The sequence below is a fragment of the Corvus brachyrhynchos genome, unplaced genomic scaffold (assembly GCF_000691975.1).
Source record: "Corvus brachyrhynchos isolate BGI_N302 unplaced genomic scaffold, ASM69197v1 scaffold116, whole genome shotgun sequence".
In the NCBI taxonomy this organism is placed as follows: Eukaryota; Metazoa; Chordata; class Aves; order Passeriformes; family Corvidae; genus Corvus; species Corvus brachyrhynchos.
This window is the reverse complement of record NW_008240221.1, coordinates 4099637-4106313: the sequence shown is the minus strand read 5'-3', so window position 1 is coordinate 4106313 and position 6677 is coordinate 4099637. Positions and strand designations below refer to the sequence as shown.

The window sequence follows — 6677 nt, the reverse complement described above, 5'->3', positions numbered from 1 at the left end:
CTCAAAGCAAGTGCGGGGGCAGGGCAAGGCGGGCTTGGGAATCCCAGGGCTTCTCTTGTAGAAGGAAGGCAGCTGAAAAGCAGAAGCCTGCCATGCTGACGAATTCCTTCCAGCCTCTCTCTCCGTCCGAACGCCGGGAACTAACAGCCCACAAGCCCAGGTGAAAGAGAGTACTACAGTTGGACCCCTCCCTCTGTGGCCAGGTCTTTTGTTTTTCTTAAGCACCCAGTAATTTGTCCCCCTGGCAACGTGTATGGAGAAAATTCTTTAAGAGAAAAAGAAAACACAAGAACTCCTAAAACCCCAACGCTACTCTTCCCAGAACTTACTTTACTTACTAAAGTCTTGGGCATGTTGTTCGGAGGACTAAGCTATTATGACTTACCTCACAAATTTGTATTTGGAGAATGGCTCATGCTCCATATCCCCTTATGCTTGCAGATGGACACTCAGCAGACAGCAAGCTAAGATACAATGAACAAAATTAAACTTTAGTGGAGTATTTCTGTGTTCAGTGGCTGACAGTGTGAGGCTCTTGGTCCACTTCCTCTCAAGTCTGTAGATCTCTGAGCTCACCAGCCTGTCCTGCTGCTCTGAACAGTGAAGGCTCAACCAGTAGGCCAGACAGCAACAGCTTCTCGCTTGTTGTACAAAGCAAGAGAAAGGCACTGGTGAAGCAGGTGAGTCCCAGAACAATAGCAAAAACATCCAGTGACCCAGTGACGAGCTCAATTGCACCGGGCTGTTTCTGGCTGCAGCAGACAGGTTGAACATCCCGAGTGCCTACCTTCCATTCATCATGCCACTCAACCTGGTTCTGCCACACACCACCAGTTCTGATGACTAAGAAGTCCGTCATAACCTAGTGGCTGTCAAAGAGGAGGCACCTCAAGCTGTGCTGACTGATGTTGTTGGAGTCAGAAGCAGCAAGGGAGGAATTTTAAGAGCAGGAGTCCCAATAGTATGTGGAGAAGAAGATAATAGGAATGATGCAAGAAGTGGGAATGAAGTGTTGTACATCCAACCTTATCCTTTCTAGCGCTGATCTGTGCAATTGTAATAAAGCATTTAAAATGAATGGCAGACAATGAAACTAATAAGGTGCATGAACACTAAAGATGTCTTATGACAAAAACTTACAAAATGTTTCAAAAATAGGAGGATAATTTAAACTCAAATGAACACACAAGACTAACACCAGAAACTCCTGAAGGAAAATTTCCTCCTCCTTCCTGAATAGAAATATGATAAGATTGAACATGATAATGCCTAAGAACAGGGAGAACCACCCCAAACTAAGTACCAATGACCATACGGACTGAGAAAGCTATTTAGTGCGAGCCAGTCCTGGGATACAGAAAAAGAAAAAGCCATAGTTCTCCCTTTCTCACCTTTAAGTTAACTGTGAACTTGAAGTATCCAAAAGGAAAACTTACTTGGTTGTTGGGGTCCCTCCCCTGCTGTGTAGCCCTGGGAGAGGGGCCCTGAGGGCACAGACACGGGGCTTCCCTGCCCCTGCTCAGCCTCGTTCCCATTGGTTGGTTTGTGTTCCCTGCGCGGGCAGAAGGACCCTTGGTCCCGTGACTGGAACAGTTCCTCGGCAGAGCTCCGGCCATGCGGCTGGAGAAATAAACATCTCTGAAACAGCTATCAAGAATCTGTCTGTCCATATATATTTCCTTTCCACGGGACTCCTGGTTTGATATATGCGTGTTGCAGGATCCCCACTGCAACACTTGGTAAGCCTAATTTTAAATTGCATTTTTGTTACTTACTTTGCATCCCCTCCTACAGTTCAACCTTTGCTCTTAAAGTAAACTCATTTTATTCTGGAAGCTTATCTTGGCATTAAAAGCAACTCTAAAGCAACTTTGGGATAAATAAGGCCCATTATTATTTGAAAAACAATTAATCCAAATAAACAAGAATCTTAGTCCTATCTTGTTACACTCACCTAGGGCAAGTGGGAGGAACCTTGGGAACTGAGCTCTCTAAGTAGCAAGGATCAGTTTGAGAACTTGTAATATCTGATATCAAGGAAAGTCAGGTCTCCCCTTTCAGCTAAGGAGACACAATACACAGACAGCCCAGAAACCTGAGAAACTTGTAAAAGCTGTTATTTCCATGCCCTGCTGTTACAGTACGACAGGAAATAAAACGAAATTATATATTTACTGCACACTTATTTACATACATTTCATCTGAATATGGTTTTTTTTAACCCATATTAGTTAAATCAATGAAAAAGGTAGACTTGCCAGTTCTTTACTACTATTTTATAGTAGTGGGTTCCTTGCAAGGTTATCACCAGCCTCTCCCATCCACTGTATCTCCCACAGTCTATAATAAATATTTAATTAAGCTCAAAACAACTGTTCTTAAACTCATAACCAAGCTTTGAAGTTCATTGCTTTTATTTCAGTTCTGAAAAAGGGCTTCTGTTCCCTAAACTTTCCAATTATCAGTGACAACAAAACCCCAACTGCCTGTGGCACTGGTTATTACATTTTGAAACACTGTCAGTTTGGACTGTTTCTCCATAAAGAATTTTTTGAGTAGAATTTGCTTTTAAAAGGTAACCTATTTATCAGAGTAACTTCTTGTTGCAGTCAGTTGGCTTGACCTTGTCATGAAAGCAGGAAGTTCCTTTATAAGGAAATTACAACTTCCAAGATCTGGACATAAGAGTTGGTATTTACAGCTGAACAATAAGCTTTAGTCAGCTTTCACTCATCCTTCTTTAGAAGCTCTGCCCGATTTTGTTAACAGACTTTGTGCTATAATTAAAAACCAAAATGGTCTGAGCTGAACATGACTTTTTTTCAAGAGACACTGATACATTTCTCCATAAGAGAATTTCCAGGATGTATGCACTTAGAAGAAAAAAAGTTGATCTAAATCAATTTTATGATTGAAACTGATTGCTGCGTTAATAACAGAGAAGGTTGTTCACTCTCAGAACAGCTCTAAGACTAAAATAAGTAAAAAATCTGAAACCAAAGCATTCTGCTAAAAGAGCCAAAGGGAGACTTTATCTATCTTGTATCTAAACTGTGGAAAGGTATTTATATCTTCCCTCATAAGTAGAGAGAGAGACAAACAAATGTTACTTGAACTAGCAATCAACAGTATCATCATGAAGAATTCCTACAAATGTTAAGGAATTGCACTGAGCACTAAATTACTAAAATAGCAGAAATGGCTTATTAAAGGTTATATTAATTCAGAAAACAGCTGATGCATGTGAGGCTTACTGTGCTGTGCAGAATATTTGAAGATATAGCAAAATGCTGCTTTGCAGGAAGGGTGAGACAAAAATACAAATAACTAAATTTCAATAGTAGATTTTTAAATTAAAAGTATTTCCATTTGACTGGCATCAACCTTTGCAGAAACATTCTTCTCTTTGGAAAGAAGTCTCAAATATTTCAGGCTAAGCAAGCCACATAGGAAAATCTTAAAATAAGACTTTACTGTGGAAAAGTGGTCAACTCTCTAACACTGAAACTCATTTTCCTTTTCATTTATTTTGCTAAAAGGAGTTTCAGTAATTGTTCCTATTTTCTGACTGTGAATGTGTTCCTAGAATGGCCTTATTAAACAGAGGAACAAGAACTGTACACAATGGTGCATCTAGTAACTTTATCCCTTCCTGTCCTCTGCCACAAAATACTTCTCATTTTGTTATTTTATTGTAGAGTGTCATATGGGAAGACTGGTATTGTTAGCACCTGAGTATCCTAAATTATTATTCAAATAAACAAAGTTGATGGGAAGCCTGTAGTGTTTGTTACTTCATTCTGACAGACTGAGGAATCTCTGTAGGGCTGAGATGCCTTTGTGATTATTTTTGTACCCAAGAACTATAAGTATTTATGGGACCATAAAAACGTAATCAGAAGTAGAACTTCAGAAGTTGTTTGTGGTATGCCAAGCCACTCTCCTGGAATTACTTAAATCACCACACCCTCCTGCATTTTGCCTGACAGCCTTTGGTGGAAAGAATTTCCTTGTGGAAGTACCACTTCTTGTTCTCTCACATGAAAATATTTAGAACAGTGAGAATATAAGTCATGTTTATTGAAAACTGTCCGATTCCCATGAAATTTTACAGATTCACTACTCTCAGTACATCAGCTTCTGTGTATCACTCACCAGCCTTCTTTTTCACAGCATCATTTACCTTTCAGGACCAACTGCATTGTCACTGTGTCAATGTGATGCAGAACACTACCTGCCACCAGAAATTGTTTCACCTTCCCACACTCAGTATTCTCATACAGGCAGGAAGTTCTCTGAAAACATCTGTAATAAAACCTTCTTTCAAAGAAAAAAAATAGGAAAAGCAGAAGACCTAGTTTTACTGCAATGCCAGTGACAGCTCCTACCATACATTTATATAGCAAACATCAAAGACAAGCTACATTTTCTCTGTCAGGAATTGCTTATTTTCCTGTTACTTTCTTCTTGAGCAACATTTGCACACCTCACTTTTAATTGAAAACTTAGATTTTCAGCTCTGTGGAGCAGGACACCTTTTGTTCTTCCATGTAACCAATCTCCCCCACAAAGGCTGGGTTTCTACAAAGAGACTATTATTCTGTAACTGTTATCAAGATGTATTTCCGTAATGTTGTGTTCCCCAACACATGCCTTCCTAAATAAGAGCACAAGTAAATCTCAAAACACATTTCTCCACTGAAAACTTGCAAAAGACATAATTATGTAACTTAATGACAAAGGTGCAAACTATTTATAATACTACTGTGATACATAGTATAGATGTATCTTTCACAGATGAACTCCTAGGAACCTAGGAATCATCCAGGAAAGAATATTTTTGCTATTTTCTGAGCATTGCAAGAACATATATGCTGACAAAAGAATAAAACTTACCAGAAAAATAAAAGTTTGTGTTTTAAATCCAAGCAACATTTATGCTGGGCTATCATGAGTTTGTTCTCAGGCATTTTGTTAATTGGAAGTAAGGAGTTCATTCATCAGGTCAATTATTTGCTGCAAGTATTTCATCAAAGTGTCAGTGATGGCACCTCCATGGATTTATACAGATACACCAGAATAATTTCTTGTGATTAGACTGATTCAGAATTAGCTATCAGCCTGTTCTAAAGCAGCTCTTTTGTGGCTTCATTCGAGAATGTTTAGGTTAAGATTTCCAAAGATTTCTGTGTGTAGGTATGTATCTTCTTAACAAAAGAAAATCAGATAAAGTGAGCCGAGTCTTCATATACATATATACATATGTATAGTGTAATGCAAACTGCATGAAGCCTAATGATACTGCACTCCTATAGTCACACATACATATATAATTTGCAGGTTTAGATATAAGAAACTGATTCAGAATTAATTGGGAAAAGTTCGGAGTTTTTTTTCCCCTTTCTGAAAGCAGATCTTTTTGCTTTACTACAAGAACATTATGCTATTGCTTCAGCAGCTGCAGATGCTACCACAATTGTAATTGCCTGTCATGCAGTGAAGAAATCTAATTAAAATCACTTATTTGCACCTATTAACCAGTCTCTTTAAATTCAGACAAAAGACCTTACCACAAGCTAAAACATAAGTACAGAGTGCAGTCCGCAATTCAGTAAGAGAAAACACGTGTGTTTTCAGATAATTACACTTACCTCCATTTTCCTCCTATTAGCAATTAGCATTAACCATGAACTTAAATGGCTATGTAAATCACTACACCTGGCCACTACTCCAGACACACTGAGACTACTAGCATGATATTGGACAATGCATTTCATCTTTTACGTGCTTAAAATGGTGACATTTTTTGTGTTGAGGGCAAATCGGTGATTGCAGCATGGTTTAGAGGTGCAACACACAATAATTGTAAAAAATATTTAATAAAGGGCAAGAAAAAACTTGCACTTTTATCTCAAAAGACACAGGGTTCTCAAGCAGTTTTATAGATAAGACCAGAATATTCCTTTGGAACCTCCTTCACCATATCTTTTAGAACAATTAACGTTTCAGTTATTTCATAGGAAAAAAAAAAACAACCTACAGAAAGCTTTAATGTAAATAGGCAGGCAGAGCACTAAACCAGAATGGCTTGGTAAGTAGCCTACTGCACAAGCTCATCAGGTAGAGTTTTCTGCACTTCTCTAACGTGATGCATTCACTCAAGCCCTTACTCTGTTTCACACTGGATAGAGTTGACTGGACAGGTGGAAGCCTGGTGCTGTGCACCAATTCAGTACTATTGCCCTCACCACATCACTTTTTGCTTTCTTTTAGGAAACAGCACTGCTAGACTGAACCCACTGAAGAAGTACTGATGCTTTTACCATTTCATGCTTCTGTATTCAAGAAATAGGCCAATAATAAACTAAAAACTGTCGTACAGCCATGATAGACAGACTTCCTTAAGTCCATGGGTGGCTGTAAGAATAGGGTTTCCTCACGCATTTTTTTGCCACTTCTTCAGAGTTCCAGGCCAACTTCACGCCCTGTGTGTACCCATCACTCATACCGCCCTGTGCACGGCCCTGCTGAGCGCCCATGTGCCCGTCTGGGCGAAGGAGGGAAGGTTCCAGAGCTGGACGTGGGCTGAGCTCTTCATTGCCTCAACAGGTATCTGGACCCACACGGTCTGGCACTACCCTCAGCGACAGACACCTTCTCAGGGGCTACCTGAACCG

At 39.6% G+C, this 6677-nt stretch overlaps 1 long non-coding RNA gene across 2 annotated transcripts in view; it reads right to left on the bottom strand.

Moving 5' to 3' along the window:
* Positions 1-6677, bottom strand: part of LOC108449301 — a 19426-nt gene that overhangs the window by 12326 nt on the left and 423 nt on the right. For both annotated transcript variants that reach the window (XR_001865456.1, XR_001865457.1), the window contains exon 2: positions 386-464. This is a non-coding gene — a long non-coding RNA (uncharacterized LOC108449301). The remainder of the gene's footprint in view (positions 1-385; positions 465-6677) is intronic.